The sequence below is a fragment of the Lepidochelys olivacea genome (genome assembly GCF_965140295.1).
Source record: "Lepidochelys olivacea isolate rLepOli2 genome assembly, chromosome: 22".
Lineage (NCBI taxonomy): Eukaryota > Metazoa > Chordata > Testudines > Cheloniidae > Lepidochelys > Lepidochelys olivacea.
Genome location: NC_140432.1, coordinates 21,660,409 through 21,688,166, shown reverse-complemented (window position 1 = coordinate 21,688,166; position 27,758 = coordinate 21,660,409). Strand labels below are relative to the sequence as shown.

At 45.9% G+C, this 27,758-nt stretch overlaps 1 protein-coding gene across 1 annotated transcript in view; it reads left to right on the top strand.

Moving 5' to 3' along the window:
* BCL9L (BCL9 like) overlaps positions 1-27,758 on the top strand; it is a 172,135-nt gene that overhangs the window by 27,392 nt on the left and 116,985 nt on the right. The window contains exon 4 of the mRNA XM_084611706.1: positions 80-249. The gene's annotated coding sequence lies outside the window, so the exon portion shown is untranslated. The remainder of the gene's footprint in view (positions 1-79; positions 250-27,758) is intronic.

Sequence of the window (27,758 nt, the reverse complement as noted above, 5' to 3'; positions counted from 1 at the left end):
TGGCCACCCTGTAGTTCCAATGTTAGAAACCTCAAGGAACCAAGCAGCAGCAACAAATGCTTTGGACATCACATTTCAGAGAAAACAGAGGGAGAAAGAGAAAACCTGCTGCTTTGGTCCTCCCGAAGAACATGCAGACAGTCAGAAAGGTCAGCAGTTGCACTGTGAGTGAAGATGAGAGCATACAGAGGTGACGGTAATGATCTGGAGGCTGCCTGGTATCTGAATGGCTGGAATCTTCACAGCCAGGTGAGTTTTACCTGCTCAGGAGACCGCCAAGGGGAGCAGCTTTGCTGAAAACTCTGACCAGATGCCCTTCCCTCACCACGCCCCCCCTGACATTGAGTCACCCATATAATCCACACCCTGGGAATCCAGAGAGGCTTTATCAGGCTGCAACTCAGAGGGATGGGGGCTTCTCCCCCAGCAAGTGGACTTCCCCCTGTTTCGCCCCATGCAGGCAGCAGGGATATGGGCTTTCAGTACAGTTGGGAAGGGATCCCTAGATTTGACAGTGAAACTCTAATTTCTGTGCAACTGCAGGTCTTTGCAAAGGCTTCCAGGCCCCTGCAAGCAGAGGCAGTGTTTGCATGCAGGAGGAGAAGAGGGAGATGGGCAGCAGCAATTGTTGATCTCAGGTGTGTCACAGATGCTGGATTCTGCCAGGTTGTGGGGAGGAGATGAGATGGAATTCTGCCTGCACTGCAGTTCAGCTGGTAGTGAGAGAATGGGAGGGAGGCACTGTGATCTGAGATCTGACATAGAGACTAAGGGGTCAAGTCCATCCCTGGAGTATAGGTGGTTGCAGGTCCAAGGGCTGAGTTTGGTCCAAGGACTCCTCTGGGCATGATTCCCCTCAATCCCAGAGCCCCAGAGGGATAGGTCAAAACTAGTTGATCTGCTCCCTCCACTCCTGGTTCTATGAGATAGAGAAGACTTGACACAGCAGCAGAGGATATAGTTAAATCATAGCATTTGTTACTGCAAATTTATCCAAACAGATCCAGACACAGTCCCTGCCCCAGAAAACTCACAATCTCAGTTGGGCAGTGGGTGCCCCTTGAGGGGGCATAGCCCAGCAGCTAGTCCTTCTCTCTCAGGTTTGAAGTCCTTCCGGACGTTTTAGACTCTGTGACCCCGCCCTCCCCCCTCTTCTTATTTTATGGTGCATTAGACAAAGTAAAACTTCTGGGATGCAAAAAATTCAACAAAAATGTATGTAGATTCCAAGCATTACTTTCTGTGTGATCAACTGCTTGTGAGTGTGTGTGTGTGTGTGTGTGTGTGTTCATATCCATGCACATCTCTGTATCCACACATCTGTAGGAGCATATCCACACTGTGTGAATTACTCCGGGAAAGCTGAGCAAGAGAAACAAGATTTGCATTTGAAACTGATCCATTTGCATTTGATCCATGGTCCTTCTTCTCTCTGGCCTAGTGAGCTCCATAGCCCAGGACCAGCTTCCATCTATGGTCTGTCTCATGAGCCTCCCTCAATGGTTGCTGGTTTCATTGTTTGGGGGAATGTTGCTGTCATGGCTGTGGAGAGAGCTGTCTTCCAGGTAGCCAGTACTAATCCCCTGGAGGGCTTGGAATAAACTGGACTCTGTTCCATGGGCATAGTTCAGAGAGCAGAGGACTGGGGTGATGTCTTCAGGGGTCTGAGTCACTGAGCAGGTGGGCTGCTGCCTCTTTTGCAAGTAATGGCTATTTCAAGGAATGTGGCTTCCATTTAAGATATGAGTTGCAGCGGCTAAGCCGGGAGATAATGAATACATGGATCAGTACAGGCATGTCCGTGTCTGGCCAACATATTGTGCACCATTCTGTCAATCATAGATGTAAGGGGCCTATTGGTGGCATCCAATAGCAGTAAAGAGTCCAAAAAGAGATTCTGGGGCTGCTGACTGACCTGGTGATTTGAAGGTAACGGTCCTTGACAGTAAGCAATGTTATAGAGGAGGGTGGGAAGTTCACCCCTCTTCCTACCAGTATCAGCTTCATCTCGGTGCTAATTTTGTCCCAGCTTTGAGAGAGCTGGAAGATGGCGCTGTGTATGTTCAGTGCTACTGCTGGCACTGCAGCCCTTGGTGCTTTGCCAGCTTTCCCAAAAGCCTAGTATAGAGGACAGAGCCTTGTGGGGCTCTGTGGGTAAAGGTCTTGGAGATAGAGGAAATAGCCCTGAGGATCATCTGGGCAAAGTCTAAGAAGAAGGAGCGTAGCCATTTCAGGGCATTTCCATGCTTCCTACAGCCTCTGAGAGGCAGCACGGTGATATCTAGTGATCAGTGGTGTCAGATGATACAGGATGTGTGCGAATGGGGTCCCCGTGAGAGATGAATTGGCTCACTGAGTGGGATCAAGATCCTGGAAGGTGGTGTTGGAGGCTCTTTTTTTGCTGTCTGCTTGATTAGTTCACAGAGCCAAGATGCTGGGTGCCCTTCAGATCATTGCCAGCTTTAGATTCCTTTCATCACAGGTCCCCTGGCTAGCAGTGGTCCCATGTGTACTCTTCTCTCTACTTATCCAGAATGAACAGGGGCCAGCATCTCAGGGGTGGCCCTGATCTCTGCCTCTGCTTCCACAGCTCCTGCTTGTGTGTGTGGCAGGAGGGCAATGTGCTCTTATCCTGGATGTGAGTGATTCTTTTGGTGTGCATCTCCTAGTGGGTGGGAAACAGGAGTCAAATCCCCTTTTCCTCGATTACACAATGTCAGGCCTCCCATGATGACTGTGACTGGAATTTTGCATCCACACTGCCACAGGAGTCAGGGGATCAGAAGTGGGAGGTGATGGGCCCAGTGCCTCTCCTCATGCCATCTTGGAACAAAGATCTCTTTTTGGCATTGCAGTTGCCTTCCATGAGGAGACATGGAGCCTGGTGCTGAGCTGGCCCAGCAACTTCTGTGTGAGGGGAGTTACTAGACAAATCCAGCAGAAAGGACAATTTCTCTGCTTGCCACCTTCAGTGCTGCTGATCAGCTCTCCCCTTACCAGCCCCTCCATTCCCCGTCTGTCACTTTTTCTCCTCTCTCCAGGTATCCTTGCCTATGTTTTTGTCTTGCTGTGATTTCTGCAAGTATGGGGTATGGTGAGCAGAGACAGGGGTCAAGCAGGTGCTAGGGCTTGTCTATACTTAAAATGCTGCCGCAGCACAGCTGCACTGCTGTAGTGCTTCAGTGTACACACTACCTAAACCGATGGGAGAGGCAGTAATTAGATCGACAGAAGAATTCTTCTGTTGACCTAGCACTGTCTACACAAGGATTTAGGTTGGCTTAACTGTGCTGCTCTGGGATGTGGATTTTTCACACTCCTGACCAACATAGTTAAACTGACCTAATTTTCTAGCGTAAACTGGGCCTAAGAGTAGCAGCTCAGCTTACTTCCAAGTTGCTCAGACGTTTGGAGATATTGGGGGAGGGTAGGAGGCCCCTCATTTTACACTCCTCCCCAACTTTCCCCCGCCGCCCCATGTGTCCAGGACTCCAGTCTCCACACTGATTGTGCTGCTCCATAATTTCAAACAAAGAGGATGTGATATGCTCTGGAGGGAAGGGAAGGTCTAACAAATTTGTGTGCTGCAGGAAGGAGACCCACTCAATAAATCACACATGTACCCTGTCAGGATTGGAGCCCAACTCCCAAAACATAGGCCTCTACCGCCTAAGCTAAACAGGATCTTCCTTAGCTGGCACTAACAGTAGGGCCGCAGTCATGCACACAAAGCTAAGAGCCTCATCCTGGCTGTGACTTATTGTGGTTTAAATGAGGCAGAGCTGCGCATTAAAACTGAGTTTTGATTCAGTTATGCTCCTCTCCAGACCTGGTTCTGTTTTGTACAGGATGGCCTAGCTGTGTTCTGTAACCAGTCTTGGACAGACCCAGTAAAGGTCGTGCCTACATTACATGTTGAGATGTGGTTACCACTGGCTCTCTTGACTCTTGTCACTGTAACGCGGTCAGCCTCAAAGACTACTGCAGTCTGCAGAGAAGGAGTCTGTCAGTGCTGCTCCTGGGCCTGTGAATTCCTGTTGGGCCTGCTTTGGTTATTGCTTGTGTTAGAGCCCCCCCCAAAAAAAGTAGTCTACTTCCTTGGCAAAGGAGGGAGTGGTCTTGCCCACATTGTTCTCGTGCATGTTACACCACAGCTGACTGGCCTGGTTGCAGGGTCATCTCCTGGTTGCCAACAGTCCCTTATTACGTGGGACATCCCTTATTTTTTCATCTCTGTACAAGATCTGGAGTTCCTGAGTGCTGTAAAAAGAAGCAAGAGATACTCCTGGTTAATATAAGTGAGTACTGCTTATTATTATTATTGATGATGATGATGATGATGATATTGGGAGGAGGGGTGGGGCAGGGCAGAGGTGCTAAAAAAACAGTCCATTATCTTTGAAATACAATGTTGGCAACTCTACCTCCTGCTCTCATTGGCACTCCCTCAGACACGCTGTGCTGCAGCAGGTGTTTGAGGCTGTGGCTCAGGTGCAGCGCTAGCTCCCAGGCTTTGTGTCTGTCCTGAAGGCAGGATCCCTGATCTGTGTGACAGTTAAGAACAGCCCTGGTGGTTAGGTTACTCAGAAATGGCTCCCTCTTCCTGATTAAACAAAGGGAGAGGGCGTGTTCAGATGAGCAGAGGCAAACTGAGAAAGAAAGAGACCATGAGGCAGCGAGGAAACCAAGAAATCAGAGAGATGCTGTGGTCCTGTCAGCACCACAACTGCAGCTACGTCGGGCACCTGGTTAAACCTGTCGGTACCTGGGCATGGCTGATATTTGCAGTGCAGATGGATTCTAATCATTGTAACTATCCAGGGCTTTACCATGACTTGAGGGCACAATGAAAACCTGGATAATGTCAAATTCATTGGTCTTCTCCATTTGTAAAGTGGAGGTTAATGACCTTGCCTTAGAGCAAGGCTGGCAGCAGATCTGGGAATAGAATGCCTGAGTCCTAACTCCATAATGCTTAAGGTCCTGTTTCTAGTGGAAATTGAAACCATGCTTTCAGTGGAACATGAGGATAGCCCTGTTTAAGTAGGTCCCTTGACAGGAGTTCTTGTTGCAGCATAGGTAGGACCTGTGTGTGCAAGTCCATGCCTATCTGAACAGCTCTGCAGAAGCGCAGCTGTACCAATACGGGTGCACCACTGCAGCACATCTGGTGAAGATGTTCTATGCTGACAGGAGAGAGCTCTCCCATTGGCATAAGAAAACCACCTCCACGAGCGGTATAAGCTATCTCAGCAGGAGAAGCTCTCCCGCTGACAGTGCTGTGCACAGAAGTGCTTATGTCTGTGTAACTTATATCGCTCGGGTGGTGGAATATTCACACCCATGAGTGATGTAAGTTTTGCCGACATAGGTTGTCTACTCTATAGCCAGACAGTGTGTAAGGGGGTAGGTGGGAGGGTGAGTGAAACACACACACATTGTGTGTGTGAGAGAGCCAAGCAATAGCCAGTTCATTGCACAGTAGCTGCACAAATTCCTAGAATAATCAGTTTTCCTCAGCTTTATGTCCTGACTTGGAGGTGTCTCGAGTACAGAAACTTTATTTTTCGGGTGGGGGAAGAGCAAATTTGCACCCCCTATGTCCTTAAACTCTGTGAACTTGCAGCAGAAGAGCTGATCTCAGATCTCTGCCCCTCCTCCAAGATTTTCAAAACTACTTCAAAGTCAAGTTGACAAGAGTATTTGGTAGTTCTGGGTTTGCTGCTCACCTTTTGCGCTGCTACCCCACTGAACAAAGCATGGCGTTTCCCTTTGATTTCCATGTTTGATAGCAATAGGAGAAAGAGTTTGAAATGTTCTGCAATCTTTATAAAAAAAAAAAGAAAGGAAGAAATGTGCTCTGATACCTTTCCAGAGTGCTGGTCTCTGATGAGGGAGGATCAGAGAGAGGCTGACTGACAATAGGACGGTGGTTTGAGGTAGCCAGGGAAAAGACCTTAATCACAGGGAAATTAGCTCAGTGACAGGCTGATACTTGGACGGAGGCTTCAAACAGCAGAGATGGCAAATATCTTAACATTTTATCTCTCCTCTTATAAAGGGAATAGCAGGTGGACTGCTTAGCAGGACTGAGGGGCTTTGGCAGAGCTGCAAGAGGAGCCCATGACTGAACTAGCATTGGGTCTGCAGGTTGGGACTGAGGGTCATTCGCAGCCTGAGGATAAGTGGAATGCAGGACTAGAAGGGAAGTTCAGTCCACATGGAAACAGAGCAGGATTGAGTGGAATACAAGGAAGCAAGATGCACCTGCACTATCTCTAGCGGTGCCTGGCACATGCAGAATTAAAATCCTAAAAAAGGCATAAAATTCTGTTCCCATGACGGGGAAGTTGTGTTATTGTTTTTAAATTTCCTTGTTCCAATAATTCTGATAATCTTGGAGCCACATGTCATCTCTGGATGCTGCAGCAAGCCTCCCTCCTCACCTTTGCTGCCACTAATGGGTTTTTTGTGTCACTGAGGAGGAAAATTGCATTTTATAAGGAAATAACAGAATACCACAAGCAAAGCAGGTGGTGGGGAAATGGTGAGTCCCCCTACCCTGGCCTAGCTGGGACACACTGGAAAAGCATATCCCCTCCTGCTCTGAGTCCCTGTTGCCAATGCCCCTCAATCCTGACCCACAGTATGCCCTGCTATCCCACTCACAGTCATCCGCCCACAGTTGTGCTAATGCCCTTCATGACCACAATGATAGAGCCTGCTGCTGCATTTCCCTTTGAATACAAAGTTGCCAGGTGTGACCTGCGAAGAGAAGGGAGAAGTCCTCTGCCTAGGAGAGAAACAAAGACTTCCCTCTCACTGGTGCGCCTGGCATCCAGGAGGGGAATGATTTCGCGACTGGCGTTGCCTGCCCACCAGAGGGCGCTGCCGGTTGCCTATCGGGAGCCCAGCCAGCTCGATCTGGTTACGTACAGTATGTAAATATGCAGGAGAAGCGCTGGGCCGTTGGCAGCAGTGTCTCACGGTCGCCCAATTAGGGCTCAGCTGTGCGGAGCACTGCACTATAGTAACCACTAATTAAATATGTGAATGGCCGGGGGAACAGGCGGCAGCCAGTGCTGGTGAGTGTTTAAAGTGACAGCACCTCCCACATGGCGTAATTGTGCCTGGTTTGGTCACAGAAGAATTACACTAAATTTGATGCTGGTTGATGGTCCCTGAGATTCTCTGAGACCTCCTGAGCCAGGCACTGCCTGCCTGAGCAATAGCAGAAGACGCTTTCCCAGACTGCCGGGGAAGAGGGACAATCCAGCTGCATGCACACCAAGCCCAGTACTTGTTTAAATGACATCACTGCTTCTGGCCGTTCAGCCTTTGTGCTCACTGCTGAGGCTGCCAGAGAAGGGGGCCAACTAGTGTCAGCTGTGCTGATTGCTTTTGTGATGTGGGCACCTCTCCTGGACCAAGACCAAATCATGCGACTGAAGATGTGAAACTGACTCGAACAATTCTCTGAAGAGGGACATATATAGAGGGACTGTAAACCCCCCTTCATAACCAGGGAGTTGGGTGGGATGGGTTCTAATCTCTGTGGAATGAATATATTCTGGTAAATCTACTATAGTAAATCCACCGGAGAAGGTGCCATATATTCCCTAGCCATTGCCCTTCTGCTCTGCTTTGTTCTGCAAAAATAATAGCATGAGCACTGAGATGGATTCAGACAGCCTTGTATAAAGGGGTGACTCTCAGGCCTCAGAGTATGACCTAGTGCACTGCATGGTGTCCCTACAAGAAAGGGAATGATAAATACTGCTCCTGTCAACTAAGCCTTGTAGCTTGCATCCAGCACCATGTGGATTTATTATGAGGGCAAGTAAATTATCACAATAGGCATGAAAACACATTCTCCAGAGTTTTCAAGAATTCATGGCTTTGACCAGGCCAAGTGTTGCAGATGGGGCTTTCCAGGACCCAAACCAGTCTGACTGCTCCATGCCAAAGTGCACTCGCGGTATGCCCTTATTTGATAACACCTATCTGTGGGAAAAGCCTATTCTGTAATCAGACTGTCCTCTGTTTTGGATCCCTTTTGTCAAGAAGATGGAGCACATCCATGCCATCAGCCTTCTCTCAGAGGGGAAAGGGAAAAGCTGGATGATGATTCTCTGTGCTGCAGCAAATGCCAAGGCACTACAGCATGTTGCCATGTAGTCTAGGATGGATAGTCCTCCTGTGGCAAGTGGAAGGGATGGATGAGGTGAGGGAGACGTTGAGAGCTGGCCATGGCTTTGTGATTTAAGTTTATGTAGAACCTAGCATGCCAGTGAAGCCTGTGATATTTTAAAAGCTTTATGTGCAGAGACGACCTCACTCTCCGCTGAAATGGAGCCACTTCTGAGGTGAAACAAATCAGTGGTTGGCCTTGAAAATCCTTGACATCACTACACAAGAGTTTAGGGCAGGAAATGAAGAAAAATTCCATATCCAAGTGAAACTTCATAGGGAATTTAGGGAGGCCGAATAGAATAATCAGAATTGGAATTGGGCCAGAACATTGGGGTTAAACACCCCTGGTCTTACAGAAGTATACCTTACATCCCTTAATGACCACAAGTGGCCAGGACCTAAGTTTTACAATATAGTGCCTTCAGCACCATAGTGGAACATTGGGTCAGTGAGAAGAACCGTCTACTGAATCATCAGCACTTCCTGCAGAACCCTAGAGGTCTCATATCTAAGTATTGACCAGGCCTGGCTTTGCTTTAACTTATTCGAGATGACAAGATCACAGCCTGAAGTGATACAGCTGCACTCTCAGCTTGTGGAGTGTTGTGTGGGAGGAGATAGGCAGGCCATGGCTGTAATACAGTGTGAAGACATCTGGGACTGGCATAGTATAGGACGTAGTCAGAAACTGGCACTGGTAGTGATACACTGGGAGTGTAGGGTGTTAAACAAGTGCTACCTTCATTTGCCATTATTATCATGATGGATTTAGGCATAGATTCTAAGGCCAGAAGGGACCATTGTGATCATCGTAAATATATTCCATCAACACTATTACCTTTATCAACCAAACTTGTAATCTCATCCAAAAAATAAATCTGAACTCAACTTTCACTGATGCACAATTGGTGGCATTTTCGTATATGTTACAGAACTAGAGGATCTGGATGAAATCACCTCTTGTCCTTTGTTTCAGCAGCACTGAGCTGGATGCCTCTTATCCCGATCCCTAAGAGGCAACATTCAACATCTAGATTTATAGATTCTGAGGCTAGAAGGGACCATTGTGATTATCTAGTCCAACCTCCTGTATAACCAGCATTTCTCAAATGTGGCCACCGTGGCTGCATGTGGCCACCAGGGACTTTTCTTGCAGCCACAGCCTCCTGGGCCATGAGTGTGTGTGTGTGGCAAAACAGCGGTCCCCTCCCCCAGGGCTGCCAGCAGTGGGTGAGCCCTGCCCACCTCTGAAAAGACAAAAGCTGGAGGAGCAGGCAGCCAGTGAGTTCCTTACCAGGGCTGATGGTGTCAAACTTCAGACCTTGAGTGGCGGGTGGTAGGCTCCAGCCGTGGGGCTTCAGGCTCTGTTCCCTGGCTGTACAGTGGCGGGCTCCGGCCCCAAGGTCACCACCACTCACATACTCCTGGCTGTCGCTGCCTACTCCAGTGCCCCTGGCTCCTGCTGCCTCCATATCAGCCTCCCCATCCAGGGCCTAATTTGTCTTCAGGCTTGCCAGGACTGAGTAAGTTTGCTGTGAAAAGTAATATTTGTATGTTTGTTAAAATAATTTTTCACAGCAGACTTAATAACTAGCAAGTCTGGAAAAAAAAAAAAGTACCCCCCAAAAAAGCAAAAGACATGACAAGAATGTGCAAAGCACCTTATTTGTGCTTCTATTCTGTTTAGGTCCAGTAAAGAATAGAGACAACTGTACATTATTTTGATTATTGAGACTGCAAAAAATAAATCCTACATAAATAAATTATAATAATTTGGACATGTGTATGTGTATATTTATTGGTTTTTCCTAAAGTTAATTAAGTATTTTAGGAACAAATTGTCAGAGTAGCCACCAGCAGGAGTTGGTGCCCTCTGAGGCCACCAAAAAATTTGTTGTGAGAGCCCTTGCCCTAGAACTTCCCCAGAATAATTCGAAGTGCATATGTTTTAGAAAAACATCCAATCTTAATTTTAAAATTCTCAGTGGTGAAGAATCCACCACAACCCTTGGCAGATTGTTCCAATGTTTAATTACTGTCTGACTTTGCCTAGTTTCAACTTCCAGCCATTGGATCATGTTAGACCTCTCTCTGCTAGATTGAAGAGCCCATTATTAAATATTTGTTCCCCATGTAGATACTTATAGACTGTAATCAAGTCACCCCTTAAACTTCTCTTTGTTAAGCAAAACAGATTGAGTTCTTTGGGTCTATCATCAAAAGGTATGGTTTCCAATCCTTTAATCATTTGCGTGGCTTTTCTCTGAATCCCCTCCAATTTATTAACATCTTTCTTGAATTGTGGGCACCATAACTGGACACAGTATTCCGGCAGTGGTTGCATCAGTTGTAAATACAGAGGTAAAATAATATCTCTCTACTCCCACTCGAGATTCCCCTGTTTATGCATCCAGGATCTCATTAGCTCTTTTGGTCACAGCATCACATTAGTAGGTCATGTTCAGCTGATAATCCACCACAACCTCCAAGTGTTTTTCAGAGTCACTGCTTCCCAGGCTAGAGTCCCCCATCCTGTTAATATGGCCTATATTCTTTGTTCTTAGGTGTATACATTTACATTTAGCTGTATTAAAATGCATATTGTTTGATTTGGCCCAGTTTACCAAGCAATCCAAATTTCTCTGAATCAATGACATTTCCTCTTAATTATGTACCACTCCCCCAATTGTTATGTCATCTGCAAACTTTATTAGTGATGATTTTGTGTTTTCTTCCAGGTCATTGCTAAAAATGTTAAACTGTGTAGGCCCAAGAACTGATCCCTGCAGGACCCCACTGGAAACACACTCGCTTGATGACAATTCCTGTTTACAATTACATTTTGAGACCTATCCATTATCCAGTTTAGTAATCCATTTAATACATGCTATATTAATTGTATATCATTCAAGATTTTTAATCAAAATGTTGTGTGACACCAAGTCAAACACCTTACAGAAGTCTTAAGGATATTATGCTAACAGTGTTACCTTTATCAACCAAACTTGTAATATCATCAAAAAAAATATCAAGTTAGTTTGACAGGATCTATTTTCCAAAATCCCATGTTGATTTTCATTAATTAGATTCCTCTGCTTTAATTCTTTATTAACTGAGTCCCATATCAGCCTCTCCATTATCTTTCCCCGGATCGATGTCAGGCTGACAAGCCTATAATTACCCAGGTCATCCTGTTTACCCTTTTTAAAAACTGGCACAACATTAGCTTTCTTCCAGTCTTTTGGAACTTCCCCAGTGCTCCAAGATTTACTGAAAATCAACATTAATGGTCCAGCAATCTCCTCCTCTTAAATTCAAGTTAACTGGACCTGCTGATGTAAAAATGTCTGATTTTAGTAGCTTCTGTTGAACATCCTCCAGAGATACTAGTAAAATGGAAAGAGTGTTATCACCATATGATGAAATTATAGCTGTTTTTTCACCTAACACAGAACAGAAATATTTATTGAATAGTTCTGCCTTTTCTGCATTATTATTGTTGATAATTCTACCATGTCTATCTAGTAATGGACCAAAACCATTGTCAGGATTCTTTTTGCTCCTAATATCCTTAAAAATACTCCTTATTGTCTTTAACTCTGTTGGCCATAGATTTCTTCTTGCGTCCTTTTGCTCCCCTTAGCAATTTTCTATATTGCTAACTTTTGATTTATATCCATTCCTATTAACTTACCCTTTCTTCCATTTGTTATATATATTATTTTTCATAGCTGCCTTCACTTTCCCCTCTAAATCAGGTCAGTTTTTTAACCAGTATGGCCTTCTTCCTTGATTGCGGCGTTTGGGGCATCTAGTAAGATATTTTTAAGTGATTCATGATCATCATTCACATTTTTCTGATTTAATTCTTCCTCTCAACTGATTTGGCTCGTAATTGTTCTGAGCTTTATGAAATTGGTCCTATTAAAGTACCAAGTATATATATATTACAGGTCTGAACTTCATTCCTCACCTAAATGTATTAGTTTGTGGATTCACGTCCCAGCCCCTGTATCCAAGCACTGGAGCCAGAATTCACACTCTGAGCCTTTGAGTACAGTAGGATCCACACATCAGGGCATTAGTGTCAGGATTCAAAGCCTTCGGGTGAGGTAGACAGTATCATACAGATGCACAGCTCCTGCTCCAAGCTGAGGGCTGTCACTCAATGGGGAGTCACTGAGATGTGTGGAATGTGTCATTTAAAGCATCACTTGAAAAATCACATTCCTTTTTATGAAAGAGACAAGGTGGGTAAGGTAATATTTTTTTATTGGACCAACTTCTGTTGATGAAAAAAGACAAACTCTTGAGCTACACTGACCTGAAGAAGAGCTCTGTGTAGCTTGAAAGCTTGTCTTTCACCAACAGAAGTTGGTCGAATAAAAGATATTGCATCGCCCCCCGTCCTTGTCTTTCTAATGTCCTAGGACCAACATGGCTGCAACAACACTGTAAACAGCAACAGAAGATATTCCTTTTACTATAACTTGAAACAGGGATATTGTGTCTTTAAGGCACCCCCTTCCCATTTTCCCTAATACCTCAAGGCCTCTGAGTGTTTCTGGAGGAGCGGATCAGTGCGAGAGTTTAAGGCATCTCTCCCAGCCCTGCTGCACTGCTCACTTACTGCTCTGAAGGCTGTGCTTTGCCATTTCCATGGAAACCATTAGTTGCTAAGCAACTGGAGCATCATCTGAGCTGAGCCCTCGCATCTAATTATCCCATCACTGTAGCTAAGAGGGGTTTAGGGGGGAGTGGGGGGATTAACTCTTCTAACATGGCAGATCCATTCACAACATTTAAAGGTACAGTGTCTACCTTTCACAGTGTGTATTGATAGGCACCTGATCAGGTGTGATTGTTTGGTTATCATGTATAATCTCAGCGTGAGAAAGTGGACAGGCTTAGGTGAGCTGCAGATACACCCTCATGTTCCTTACCCCTGTTAGGAGCCCTCAGTACCTCTGTCTACTTAAATTGTGTGTGCTGTCCTTAGATGTATGTGGACATTTGTATGTTGTGGACTCTGCCACATTTCTCATGTAGCTGCTTTCATAGAAATGTAGGGCTGGAAGAGAACTCAAGAGGTCATCTAGTCCATCCCCGTGTGCTGAAACATTATTAAGTAAACTTAGATCATACTTGACATATGTTTGTCAAACGTGTTTTTACAAACCTCCAAGGATGAGGATTCCACAACCTCTCCAGATGAGCTGTTCCATTACATGCCTTCTTGCTGTCTGTGTTGTGGTCTGCTTGACATTGGGGCACAGACACTGACATGGAAACAAACTCCCCATGATGTCATCTCTGCTAGGTAGAGTATTGTTAATTCTTCAGTCTTCAGGCATCCTCATCCTGTTTGCTTTTAGAGATGGATGGAGCAAAGCTGTCACAATACACTACAGGAAAAACACGTTATTGAGCCATTGTGAACCAGCCCAACTGAACTTCTGACCCACAGACTTTGGTCATTCAAATAAAACAGGAGCTGGATGGCACCTGCCTGTGTTCTGGTGTGTGCAAATCTAGAGACAGATTGAGGTTTTACAAAACTAATTTTAGTCCTCAGTATTGCCAGCCTGCATTTGCTTCCCATTGACATGCTCTGAGTCAGTGGCAGGGTGACCAACCCCCGGAATGATGGGTTTCCACCACCTTGATTGATGACCTTCCTGAAAGTCATGCTGCACCAAGTGCTTGTGTAAATGACATCACTTCTTCCAGTCGCACTGACTGTCAGCCAGAGTGACATCAGTATGGAGAATGTTACCTTTCAGAGCCATGGGAACAAGGGGACCTGCCAGGTAGGCAGCAGTCATGTATGTGCATGTGCAGAAACAGTCCTTACCAATCTGAACTCTCCAGATGGTTTTTCTATCTCCCTACTTTTTCCCCGTTCCTCCCCCACCTCCCTGCCAATCAAACTCCTCTAGCAGCTTTTGTCTGTGTATGGAGTGTCTTTCAAAGTCTGTAATAAATACTAGCCTAGAGGAAATGGAAACCTCATGCTCCTTAGCACAAGAACAAAGATCATAGAGTAGCACAGAGTCAAAACAGTCACAGGGGAAGGCAATGAAAGTGTTGACCAGAGTCTTCAGCTATCAGTGATGTCAGCAAGCAGCCCATAACAATATACTCCATTACATACTGTAATGAATACAGAACATGCCTTGTAGCAGGTGCTTCTGCACAGCTGCTGCTCAGCCCCACCTGCCTGTTCATAGTGTCTGTGCAAGAAGATGGCACTTTTCAGAGAACTCCTTTCCTGCTCTCCTCTGGTTAGCCAGATACTGAGGAATTGCTGCTACTTCTCCTGAGAGAAGAGCTCTTCTCTGGCTGCTGCTTGGTGGCTGGATCCTTGGCGACCTGGAGGTCTGCAAGGGAGCCTCCCAGCTGTTAGCATTGTTGCATGGAGACCATGACCAGCTCAGTGTTACTACAGAGTCTTTGGGTGGTGGTGGGTGCAGCATCTCAGGATGTAGGTGCCTGGGGATGGGATATCTTCCGTAGGAGAGCAACATGGTATAGTGGGAAACTTTTTGGGAGTCCCCATAATCCTTACACTGAATAGAGGGGAATCCCACCATATTCCCTGCCATTCACTGCACCTTTGCCCATCTTTGAACCCAGACTTCTGTCATGACTATGGCCTGCAGGCTCCATCAAGCCCAAGCGATATGCTGTGCCAATCTGTTACCTGTGTTTCCCCTCCCTTTTCCCTGGCACGATTCCAGGCCTTGGAGCTCTCTGAGGAATGAGTGATTTGGGATTAGGTGGGAGGCGGCTGCTTGGGAAGGTAGATCAGATATCTCCCCCCCTTGCCCTCAGGATGGGGAGGTTGTTATTAGAGCTCTATAATGATTGTGTGGGGGGGGCAGACAGAGGAGAGAGAGAGAAATATTTTGTCATGAAAACAGGAAATGTAATTAAAGCCTACATGGTAATTAAGAGCTGAGGATAAGGGGGTAGTTTTTGGATTTCTGGCTGGAATCTCAATGGCATTGGTAATTAGGCACCTTGCATAACGCTAATAAATAAGGAAGAATAACTGGAGGGAAGGAGGGCATGGAGTGAGCCTTCAGCAGAGGAGGGAACAGAAGTGCAGAAGTTCCTGGAGTTTGAGGGAAAAGTGTTTAATGTAATGGAAGGTTCTGCTCTTATGGCTGAGGCTGGGAGAGGGGACTAGGAATGTGGTGCCCACCTTTTCTTCTCCAGGCCTTCGGTCTAACTCAGCCAGATCGATAACAACGGGAAGCTGTTCCTGTCCAATGTCCTTGTCTTGCAAACCTGCAGCTCAATTGCCCCAGACTCAGCAGAGGGGCAAGGGCTGAATGAGTCATGGAGAATGAATTACCTTCTTGCCCTGAACCCCCACAGCTTGCAGCAATGCTGCCCATGCAGTTGCTGTCCTGTGGGTAGAGGGTTTAATTCTCCGCAGCTTTAGGCTGGTAGCTTTTTACACTTTAAAAAAAAATTGGATAAAACTTCTAAACTTCCGTCAGCTCATTGCATCCATGCAGGGGAGATCTTGGCTAGCTGCAGTCCTCAGAAGACAGTTAATGGGCAGGGCAGCTGCTACCATAGCTCATTTTGCTGACCAGGGCACCTGAAATCCTGCTAATCTCCCTCTTTTGGAAATGCGTGAAAATGCTTAATCAGGTTCAGGCCCCCAGTGGCTGCAGCTGCCTTTATTAAGGAATTTAATGCTTAGGGCTCGTTTAGACTACCACTTTTGTTGGTAAAAAGAAAAGGAGTACTTGTGGCACCTTAGAGACTAACCAATTTATTTGAGCATGAGCTTTCGTGAGCTACAGCTCACTTCATTAGACGCATACCGTGGAAACTGCAGAAGACATTATATACACACAGAGACCATGAAACAATACCTCCTCACACCCCACTGTCCTGATGGTAATAGCTTATCTAAAGTGATCATCAAGTTGGGCCATTTCCAGCACAAATCCAGGTTTTCTCACCCTCCGCCCCCCCCCCCCCACAAACTCACTCTCCTGCTGGTAATAGCCCATCCATGTATGCATCCGATGAAGTGAGCTGTAGCTCACGAAAGCTCATGCTCAAATAAATTGGTTAGTCTCTAAGGTGCCACAAGTACTCCTTTTCTTTTTGCGAATACAGACTAACACAGCTGTTACTCTGAAACTTTTGTTGGTATAATTTATGTTGCTCAAGGGATGTGAAAAAACACCTTCCCCTCCCACAAGTGATATAAGTTGCACCCAGAGAAGCACTGATGTGGACAGCGCTCTGTTAGTGGGAGAGCTCTTCCCACTGACATAGCTTCCGTGGCTTGTGGAGGTGATTTTATTATGTCAATGGGAGCGCTCTCTCCCGTCAGCATAGAGCAGCTACATGAGGGATTTTACAGCGGCACAGCTGCATTGGTACAGCTGACTGTAATAAACATGACTGTAATTAGCAATGATGACACACTCATGTGTGCAGGAGAATGAAGTGAAGTGAATGTGCAAGGGAGGAGGGGCTGCTGGGGGGGGGCATGTACACAGGAAAATTGGGTGCAGTGAGGGAGTGGGGGCAGCCCTATGGGGGTTTGCGTGCAGGAGAATTGGGTGAGGTGAATGTGCAAGGGAGGAGGGGCTGCCCTGTGGGGGTGTACACTGGAAGAGTGGGTAAAGTAGCACAGACTGCCCCATGTGTGCTCCTGTGTGCCCAAGTACATGTAACTGGTACATGAGGGCCCTGAGTCGGGAAGTGGGTAATTTAGAAGGCTGCTTGTGCTGTGTGTTGAATGCTAATGATGCTGCACAGCTTTCAGATAGAGGTGCTGCAGCTCCAGCTCCTGTCACTGAGTTTTACTGCTAGCGAGGCTGAGTCCCTGAGAGAAAGGAGTGGGGATGGGAATGGCAGAATGTGCCTGATGCCGGCATTCCTCAGGTCAGGAGAGCTGGATAGAGTAACTAGCCAGCCCTTCCATACTAGGGAGGCTGTGCAAAAATCTCCCCATTGCTGCTCTGGATTTCTGAGCGCAGGAAGCCCTCATGCAGAGCACCGACAAGGGCTCCCCATGTTGCCATGGCTGTTGGTGTTGGACCAGAGTTAACCTGTAGGGGAACTATTGGCACTATCTCCCTTGTGTGAACAAAGCTTCTACGCCTTATAGGTGAGGAGCACTTGTGTGACAGACATTGCTGTGGAAATGTGAAAAACCTGAGCATGCAAATGGTAGTTCTTTTCATCCAAGGGTCCCAAAGAGCTCAACAAGCTTCACTTACAGAGTTGTTTTCACCCACCCCTTAAATACACCTACCTCTGAGGTGGCACACTGCAACCGCTTACGCACAGAAACTGCAGGGGGAATTTAGGGAGGCAGAATGTAGCTACTCAAGTTGGAATTTGTCCAAGACGCTTGGGCTAACAACCTGACTCCCGCAAAAAAATGTCACAGGAGTTGTAGTGGCCAGGTCCAAGACCTTGGCTATAGTCTTATCTGAAAGATGTGAAGTGGGCCTTCAGAGTATCTCACACACCACTGATTCAGTGGCAGACTTGTTAACAATCGAATTGCCAGCATTACTTTTCTTAGCACCTATATGAACCCCCATCCAATTACTACCTAAAGCCAAAACTGCTTAGCTTGTGACATCTGACAGCTTCCCAACCCCTGGTGACATGGCTGTAGAGAGCAGTGCTCAGATGAGAACATGTCTGACTACACACATTCACTCCTCCTTTAACTATAGAAATGACGGGACGGTTACTCTCAACAGACAAAACACTGTCCAAATATTAACCAGGTCTCCCAACACTTAATGGTGAGTGTCATCCCCATTTCCCAGAGGGAAGTGACTTTCCCAGAGGGAAGTGACTTACCCAGGGGGTCTCAGATCTGGGACTGGAACCCAGTTCTTGGCTCCTGTGCCATGCTGCATCCAACAGACCGCATTGTCTCTCTGTTTTTTCTTTTTGGCATGTTGGTGCTTTAAAAAGTCTTTCTGTAAGGAACCAATGTTAGGAGAGCAGCAGTCAATGGAACATTGTCAAATTCTCTCTTTCTCTCTTGGTTTGACAGTGCTGCTCGAAAGCAGATGGTCACTAATTAAAGGGAGTCGAGTGAGGAGTTTGCATTGGCCTCTGCATTCTTATTCCAAAGGAGAAAAACTCTAGTAGCCTTGGATGAACATCCTCTCCTCCTCCCTTGTATCTGCAGTGTGCAGTGATCTCAGTGGTGTCTGCTGGGGATCACTGTGGAGAATCCATCCTGCTCTGGAAATGGAATATCTAAAAAAGCAGACTCAGAATGTTTGCTAAGAGCCCAGTCTTACTGCCACTGAAGCCAGAGGAAAACATCTCATTAGGACTAGCCCTAGACTTGTGATGTGAGAATACAGGACATTAACATAAGGATCTTCCAGCTGCAAAGTTGGATGGAAGTGAACGAAATTGCAGGAGAGGGGCTTGAAAAACCATGAGGAGCCTTCATCCCCCACAGAAGCTAAAACTAAGAGCTTCCCCTTCCAGTGTGGAGAACAGAATTAAGCCTTTGGGGCACTTTATATCTCACTGATCTGTAGATTCAAGCTGAGCCGTCCCCTGCTTGGCACTCAGAACCCTTTTGTGTTCATTAAAACGTTACATCTTCCTTACAAGAGTGTACTTCAATCGCAGCCATCATCGGACTTTCTGTATACTGTCTGGGTTACTTCTCCAAACCCATGTGGCTTTTTCTAATGGTACTGAGAGCTAGATGGCTGGGGTAGCAAAGGGCAACCGAAGTGTGTTTCTATCTCTTTACTGTCAAGAATACTTGGTTCCTAGAGCCAGTCGTAACAGATGCACTTTCAATACTTAATGATCCCACCTCATGTGGAAAAGATGCATATGGGGAAAAAAGTATCGGCAGCAGTATATACCTTCTTCTCAACATCCAAGAAATGTGTAGTAGCTGTACCTCAATTAACATCTAGGATCCTGGTCCTCTGTGGGTTCCCTTTGTTGAAGTCCTGATCATTCTTCCTATCAATGCTATTGCTGAAGAGCTGGATTTCCTGGGGTTTGGACCAGCCCCCAGGTCAGTGAAGCTGAGGGATAGTCATTAGCCTATCCTGTCCCCAGTCACACTGCACTGCTGTTAAGGAGGACCTTCAGGAACAGCATATTGCCCTTTTGGGTCAATGGTGCGCAGCTGAATTCTTCCACTCCCACTGCAGTGGGTGCTTTCTCATTCCCCACCTAAGTCCAGCTTGGGTAGGCCATAGGGAGATTGTTCCAGCTTTGCTGTGGTCTTTCAGTGTGATCCTTTCCCAGGTGCTGACACCAGCTGTAGTGCTGCATGAGCAACAAACATGGCAACTGCCAAAAAGAGATTTATGTGCCCCTCTGAATTGTAGAGTGACTTTACATTTGTACAGTGCCTTTCACCCAATGGAACTCAAAGCACCTTATTAACTGGGCAAATTATATAGACAGTACAGGGACCAACTCATCTGCTGCTGAAATGCAGCTGTCTTTGAGGTGGAATACAACAGCTGTTGATAGTGCACATTAGCAGTACTGATTTAAGACAGTGCACAAGGTGCCTTTGCTCCAGCCAGATTGCATCCTGCCATGAAGCATACTGCTCATAAGGGTTTTTCTCTCTGCCTTCCCATCACCCCACAGTGCTCCATTCTGGGTGAGCATAAAAGAACAGGCCTCTGCTTTGTCCCCAACTGCCCATCTCTCTGCACGTTTGTATCCTCACTTGTAGATCTGGCTCTCAACCGCAGGGGAGAGAGGTGATTCCTCTGAGTGCCTCACATATACCCAAGCAATGACCCCAAAGGCTGGAGCTATGGGATGCCTGCCTAGCCAACACCCCCTTCTTTGCTAGGTCTCTACTTGATGTGCAGATCAGATGCCTTTCCAAATCTGGGATTTGTAGAGGGGAGGGGCAGGATCATCTCTGCTGCTTGCTCCATGATAACGGGCTGTTCCAGCTCATCTGTGAAATACTGCTGGACGGACAGATCTCCACATTAGGAAATACCAATGTGCTGTACACTCACATCTACCCATGCATGCACACCCACATGCCTCTCATGCACGTGGCAAGTTGCTCATGAATCCTTGGGACCAAATTCAGCCCTTGTGTCCATTGCTCTGCCCAGATGCCCATTGTGCTGCTGTTTATTCTCCCCAGCTCCCCGGATGGATACCACTGGCCCCCATGCTGCCCGTGCCAGCTTTTTGGGGATTCCTGGATGGGGAAAGTGTATGTAAAAATAGAAAAGGACCAAAACAAGAACCTCAAATCCAACTCACCTTTTGAATTTGAGAGATTGAGTTGTATCACTGGATCTTAGCCTGCCTGCATAGTTTGGGCCTAGGTCAGATCCAGTACCATCAGGAACCTATGGTCTGGTTCCAGTTTGGTTCTCATGGATTTCCACTATTTCAGACCTAATCTGATGTGATTTTGGCGCTATCTAGCATGACGTAGCCTGATTTGACCCCTAGTTTAGCACTGAACTGGAGCACCTAATATTAAATTAGTTTGAATCCTGACATCCTCAGCCTCTAAAGGAAAATTTATTATCTGGTACTGCTGTGGCCACACTGGACACACCACCTGTCCCCTCTTTTGTAATGGAATCAGAGGACTGCAAGTTTGAGAGTGACATTTGTTTCTGTTTTCATGTCCTATCTTGGAGCCAATTAAATTTGCTGGCAGAAAGCTATCAGCTGTATGGGACTGTACTGCACCCTGGGTTGTTTTTTTTTTGTTTGTTTGTTTGTTTTTTTGCTGTGACATGTCACAAGTTGCAGGGTAAAATACTGGTAGATTTTGGCAGGAGTGACTCTAGGCACCTGTGAATCCTCCTAGTGCAGAAGCTTGGGGCAGATGCAGGTGGGTGTAGCTCTGTTCACCTTATATAGGGCCCCTGCATTTAGTGTTTTCAGGGCTCTTTATATAGGCCCAAGGAGCCTGGTTTGAGGTCTACTATGGCGAGAGCGGGAAACCCCAGTCCCTGTGTGTTCCTGACACGCACAGATCCATGCCTGCTTGGCCTCACTGAAGCATCAATCTCCTTGTCATGAAATATTCATGACTGTTTCCGAATGGGCTCCGGCAAAGCAAATCTACATGTTCCTCCCCTCCCCCTGCCCCCATGTGCATCCTACCCCTCTGCACACAGACACAGAGGCACAGCGTCTGCTGCAGTGAGGGTGTCTGCAGGCTTTGCTGTGAGTTCAAACCAGATTCAGGCAGCTGATCTCTATGTCTTTGAGGAAATAAAATAGAGCAGAAAAAAAGCAGCAAAAGCCCCAGGAGATGGTTGAGAGAATTAACCCTTTCGAGGTCAGGGAGCATCAAGGGAAAATCCAGAGTGCACCAGGCAGTCTGAACGGGGAAAGGGAGAATAAGATCTGGGGAATGGAACAGATTATGCAGGACTCGCCTAGGCTGGAGGGTGACTCTGAACTTTGGGAATCCTGCTGAAGTGCAGATCTGGCAGCACTGAGGCTAGGAATGCATCTCTTCACACCAGTGCCCTGGATCTTTATAAATGATCTGGAGGATGGTGTGGATTGCACTCTCAGCAAATTTGCGGATGATACTAAACTGGGAGGAGTGGTAGATACGCTGGAGGGGAGGGATAGGATACAGAAGGACCTAGACCAATTGGAAGATTGGGCCAAAAGGAATCTGATGAGGTTCAATAAGGATAAGTGCAGGGTCCTGCACTTAGGACGGAAGAACCCAATGCACAGCTACAGACTAGGGACCGAATGGCTAGGCAGCAGTTCTGCGGAAAAGGACCTAGGGGTGACAGTGGACGAGAAGCTGGATATGAGTCAGCAGTGTGCCCTTGTTGCCAAGAAGGCCAATGGCATTTTGGGATGTATAAGTAGGGGCATAGCGAGCAGATCGAGGGACGTGATCGTTCCCCTCTATTCGACATTGGTGAGGCCTCATCTGGAGTACTGTGTCCAGTTTTGGGCCCCACACTTCAAGAAGGATGTGGATAAATTGGAGAGAGTCCAGCGAAGGGCAACAAAAATGATTAGGGGACTGGAACACATGAGTTATGAGGAGAGGCTGAGGGAGCTGGGATTGTTTAGCCTGCAGAAGAGAAGAATGAGGGGGGATTTGATAGCTGCTTTCAACTACCTGAAAGGGGGTTCCAAAGAGGATGGCTCTAGACTGTTCTCAATGGTAGCAGATGACAGAACGAGGAGTAATGGTCTCAAGTTGCAGTGGGGGAGGTTTAGATTGGATATTAGGAAAAACTTTTTCACTAAGAGGGTGGTGAAACACTGGAATGCGTTACCTAGGGAGGTGGTAGAATCTCCTTCCTTAGAGGTTTTTAAGGTCAGGCTTGACAAAGCCCTGGCTGGGATGATTTAACTGGGAATTGGTCCTGCTTTGAGCAGGGGGTTGGACTAGATGACCTTCTGGGGTCCCTTCCAACCCTGATATTCTATGATTCTATGATTCTATGATCATGCATCCCGCTGCACTCAGAAGCACTGGGCCACAAGAATGGCCACACTGGGTCAGAGTGGTCCTTCTAGCCCAGTATTCTCTTTCAATAGATGCTTCAGAGGAAGTAAATAGAGCAGGGCAATTTATCAACTGCTTGTCCTTCAGGTCCAGCTTCTGGCAGTCAGAGGCTTAGGGACACCCAGAGCAGGGAGTTATGTCCCTGACGAAAGGCTAATTGCCATCGAAGGACCTATCCTCCATGAACTTAGCTAATTCTTTTTTGAACCCACCCAGTTATACTTTTGGCCTGGCAATGAGTTCTTTGTGTGAAGAAGTGCTTCCTTTTTTAATTTTAAACCTGCTGCCTAATAATTTAATCAGGTGACCCCTGGCTCTTGTGTGGTGTGAAGGGGTAAATAACGCTTCCTTATTGACTTTCTCCACCCCATTCATGATTTTATAGGCCTCTATCATATCCCCACATCAGTCGTCTCTTTTCCAAGCTGAACAGTTCCAATCTTTTCAATCTCTCCTCATATGGAAACTATTCCATACTCATTATTATTTTTGTTACCTTTTTCTGTACTTTTTCCAATGTTTTTTTTTCCCCCGATGGGGTGACCAGAACTGCATGCAGTATTCAAGGTGTGGGCATACCATGGATTTAAACAGTGCCATTATGATATTTTATCTCATTATCTAATTATCTATCCTAGTGGTTCTCAACCTATTTATCATTGTGGGCCGCATATGCACACATAGATGTACTACTTGTGTGGCCCTGAAGATGTCATATGGCCTGCTGCTCTGTGCTTTTTGGGCTGCAAGCAGCCCGTGCGTTGAGAATCACTGATCTATCCCTTTCTTAATAAAAAGAAAAGGAATACCAGTGGCACCTTAGAGACTAACCAATTTATTTGAGCATAAGCTTTCGTGAGCTACAGCTCACTTAATCGGATACATTCAGTGGAAAATACAGTGAGGAGATTTATATACACACAGAACATGAAAAAATGGGTGTTATCATACACACTGTAAGGAGAGTGATCATTTAAGATGAGCTTCAGAATAACAGCCATGTTAGTCTGTATTCGCAAAAAGAAAAGGAGTACGTGTGGCACCTTAGAGACTAACCAATTTATTTGAGCATAAGCTTTCGTGAGCTACAGCTCACTTCATCGGATGCATGATCCGATGAAGTGAGCTGTAGCTCACGAAAGCTTATGCTCAAATAAATTGGTTAGTCTCTAAGGTGCCACACGTACTCCTTTTCTTTTTAAGATGAGCTATTACCAGCAGGAGAGCGGGGCGGGGGGAGGGGGAAGAAAACCTTTTGTAGTGATAATCAAGGTGGGCCATTTCCAGCAGTTAACAGGAACGTCTGAGGAACAGTGGGGGATGGCGGCGGGGGGGGGGGGAATAAACATAGGGAAATAGTTTTAAATTTGTGTAATGACACATCCACTCCCAGTCTCTATTCAAGCCTAAGTTAATTGTATCCAGTTGGCAAATTAATTCCAATTCAGCAGTCTCTCGTTGGAGTCTGGTTTTGAAGTCTTTTTGTTGTAATATTGCGACCTTTAGGTCTGTAATCAAGTGAGCAGAGAGATTGAAGTGTTCTCCGACTGGTTTATGAATGTTATAATTCTTGACATCTGATTTGTGTCCATTTATTCTTTTACGTAGAGACTGTCCAGTTTGACCAATGTACATGGCAGAGGGGCATTGCTGGCACATGATGGCATAGATCACATTGGTAGATGTGCAGGTGAACAACCCTCTGATAGTGTGGCTGATGTGATTAGGCCCTATGATGGTGTCCTCTGAATAGATATGTGGACACAGTTGGCAACGGGCTTTGTTGCAAGGATAGGTTCCTGGCTTAGTGGTTCTGTTGTGTGGTGTGTGGTTGCTGGTGAGTATTTGCTTCAAGTTGGGGGGCTGTCTGTAGGCAAGGACTGGCCTGTCTCCCAAGATTTGTGAGAGTGATGGGTCGTCCTTCAGGATAGGTTGTAGATCCTTGATGATGCGTTGGAGAGGTTTTAGTTGGGGTTTGAAGGTGACAGCTAGTGGCATTCTGTTATTTTCTTTGTTGGGCCTGTCCTGTAGTAGGTGACTTCTGGGTACTCTTCTGGCTCTGTCAATTTGTTTCTTCACTTCCGCAGGTGGGTATTGTAGTTGTAAGAATGCTTGATAGAGATCTTGTAGGTGATTGTCTCTGTCTGAGGGGTTGGAGCAAATGCGGTTGTATCGTAGAGCTTGGCTGTAGACAATGGATCGTGTGATGTGGTTTGGGTGAAAGCTGGAGGCATGTAGGTAGGAATAGCGGTCAGTAGGTTTCCGGTATAGGGTGGTGTTTATGTGACCATCATTTATTAGCACCGTAGTGTCCAGGAAGTGGATCTCTTGTGTGGACTGGTCCAGGCTGAGGTTGATGGTGGGATTGAAATTGTTGAAATCATGGTGGAATTCCTCAAGGGCTTCTTTTCTATGGGTCCAGATGATGATGATGTCGTCAATATAGCGCAAGTAGAGTAGGGGCATTAGGGGACGAGAGCTGAGGAAGTGTTGTTCTAAGTCATCCATAAAAATGTTGGCATACTGTGGGGCCATGCGGGTACCCATAGCAGTGCCGCTGATTTGAAGGTATGCATTGTCCCCAAATGTGAAATAGTTATGGGTGAGGGCAAAGTCACAAAGTTCAGCCACCAGGTTTCCCGTGACATTGTCGGGGATACTGTTCCTGACGCCTTGTAGTCCATTTTTGTGTGGAATGTTGGTGTAGAGGGCTTCTACATCCATAGTGGCCAGGATGGTGTTTTCAGGAAGATCACTGATGGATTGTAGTTTCCTCAGGAAGTCAGTGGTGTCTCGAAGATAGCTGGGAGTGCTGGTAGCGTAGGGCCTGAGGAGGGAGTCTACATAACCAGACAATCCTGCTGTCAGGGTGCCAATGCCTGAGATGATGGGGCGTCCAGGATTTCCAGGTTTATGGATCTTGGGTAGCAGATCACTCTCCTTACAGTGTGTATGATAACGCCCATTTTTTCATGTTCTGTGTGTATATAAATCTCCTCACTGTATTTTCCACTGAATGCATCCGATGAAGTGAGCTGTAGCTCACGAAAGCTTATGGGTTAATAAATGGGTTAGTCTCTAAGGTGCCACTAGTACTCCTTTTCTTTTTGCCAATACAGACTAACACGGCTGCTACTCTGGAACCCTTTCTTAATGGTTCCTAGCATTCTGTTAGATCTTTTTGACTGCCGCTGCACATTGAGCAGGTGTTTTCAGAGAACTATCCACAACTCTAAGATCTCTTTCTTGAATGGTAACAGCCAATTTAGACCCCATCATTTTGTGTGTATAGCTGGGATAATGTTTTTCAATGTACATTACTTTGCATTTATCAACATTAAATTTCATCTGCCATTTTGTTGCCTAGTCACTCAGTTTTGTGAGATCTCTTTGTAATTGTAACTCTTTGCAGTCAGCTTGGACTTAACTATCTTGAGTAATTAGTACCATCTGCAAACTTTGCCACCTCACTGTTTACTCCTTTTTATAGATTATTTATGAATGTGTTGAACAGCACAGGTCCCAGTACACATCTTTGGGGAACCCACTATTTACCTCTCTCCACTGTGAAAACTGACAGTTTATTCATATGCTTTGTTTCCTGTCTTTTAACCAATTACTGATCTATGAGAGGACTTTCCCTCTTATCCCAAGTCTGCTCACTTTGCTTAAGAGCCTTCGGTGAGGGACCTAGTCAAAGGCTTTCTGAAAGTCCAAGTACACTGTATTGACTGGATCTCCCTTGTCCATGTGTTTGAGACCCTCAAAGAATTCTAATAGATTGGTGAGGCATGATTTCCCTTTACAGAAGCCATCTAGACTCTTTCCCAATATATCGTGTTCATCTAGGTGTCCAATAATTCTGTTGTTTACTATAGTTTCACCCAGTTTACTTGGTACTGAAGTTAGGCTTACTGGCCTGTAATTGCCAGGATCACCTCTGGAGCCTTTTTTAAAAAGTCCACCTCAGATTAGCTATTCTCCAGTCTTCTGATACAGAAGCTGATATAAGCAATAGTTTACATACCATTGTTGTTAGTTCTGCAATTTCACATTTGAGTTATTTCAGAACTTTTGGGTGACTACCGTCTTGTCCTAGTGAGTTATTACAATTTAATTTATCAATTTGTTCCACATCCTCCTCTGCTGACACCTCAATCTGGGACAATTCCTCAGATTTGTCACCTAAAAAGAATGGCTCAGGTGTGGGAATCTCCCTGACGTTCTCCACAGTGAAGACCATTCAAAGAATTCATTTAGCTTCTCTGCAACAGCCTTATCTTTCTTGAGTGCTCCTTTAGCACCTCAATCAGCTAGAGGTCCCACTGATTGTTTGGCAGGCATTCTGCTTGTGATGTACTTAAAAGTATTTTTGCTGTTAGTTTTTGTGTCTTTTGCTAGTTTCTCTTCAAATTCATTTTTGGTCTGCGTACTTATTCTTTTGTACTACATTTGCAGAGGTTATGTTCCTTTCCATTTTTCTCAGTAGGATTTGACTTCCAATTTTTAAAGGATGTCTTTTTGTCTCAAACTGCCTTATTTACTCTGTTGTTTAGCCATAGAGGTGGGTTTTTTTTATCCTTTTATTGTTTTTTTAAATTTGGGATATGCATCTAGTTTGAGCCTCTAATATGGTGTTTTTAAAAAGTTTCCATGCAGCTTGCAGGCATTTTACTTTGTGACTGTTCCTTTTAATTTCCATTTAACTAGCTTCCTCATTTTTGTGTAGCTTCCTTTTTGAAGTTAAATGGTACTGCAGTGGGCTTCTTTGGTATTCCCCCCCTACAAGGATGTTAAATTTAATTATATTATGGTCACTATTACTGAGTGGTTCAGCTGTATTCACCTCTTGGTCCACATCCTATGCTCCGCCTAAGACTAAATCAAGACTTGCCTCTCCCCTTGTGGGTGCCAGGACTCTGCTCCAAGAAGCATCCTATCCTGAGGTGACATGTACCCAATCAATATGGGGATAGTTAACATTTCCAATTATTATTGGGTTTTCTGTTTTTGTAGCCTCTCTAATCTCCCTGAG